The following is a 981-nucleotide window of genomic DNA, read 5'->3' on the forward strand; positions in this document are numbered from 1 at the left end:
TATGAAAAGTTTCATGAAATTCCTCCCTTCAATGTCAAGGCTGACCCAAGCATCCTGATAAACAATGAAGATTATCCATGGTTACGGCGCAATAAGCAAATGACACAAGCGAAGAAAAAGTGAAGACTTTCTCCGACAACTATTATGATGATACCGTGCCAACTTTGTAACACACGAACATGCTACCATTGTCCATTTTGTACATGCACATGCTATGTGGGTGAAATTATGATACCATGCCAACTTTCAACTTTTTCAGAGTTCATTTGAAATGCTTTCATGTCTTATGGTTTGGCCCTCGTAATACCATGACCATTAGTCCCTGGCCCATGTCAACTTTCAACTTTCAACTTTCAACTTTCTAAAACTAATGGCACTAACAGAAAGTTTATAATTTTGCTCCTCGCCCCTGGCCCATGACCATTAGTCCCAGTTTGTGCCACAAACCGGGACTAAAGGGTTGGTCCTCGTTGCGGGCAGAGTTTAGTCCCACCTCGCCAACCGAAGGGGGCTCACACCGGTTTATAAGCCCTTCCCTCTCTGCCTTATTGAGCTCCTCTCAAAGTGAAAATAGATGCCCTACTAGAGAAAAGTTTAACCTAAATTCATAGTGAATTTCTCTGAAATTCATAGAAATTTACTAGGAATTTAGGTTGAATTTTCTCTATAAGCGCATCTATTCTCATTTTTTTAGTAAGTTCACAAACTTGTGATTCAAACAATTTTCAAAGAATTCAAATTTTAACTATTCAATTTTGAAAACTAATGGCACTAACAAAAAGTTTATAATTTTTCTAAAACTAATGGCACTAACAGAAAGTTTATAATTTTGCTAACCTAAAAGCAAACAGAATTAAAAATTAAAGCAAAAAACAAAACAAAATAAATAATGCAGAAAACAAAACAAAAAAACTGGAAAAAATAGCAACAATAAGTATTTTGTTGTAAGTAGAAACAAAATAAAATAAATAAAGCAACAGA

This window comes from Triticum aestivum, chromosome 2A, assembly GCF_018294505.1.
Source record: "Triticum aestivum cultivar Chinese Spring chromosome 2A, IWGSC CS RefSeq v2.1, whole genome shotgun sequence".
Lineage (NCBI taxonomy): Eukaryota > Viridiplantae > Streptophyta > Magnoliopsida > Poales > Poaceae > Triticum > Triticum aestivum.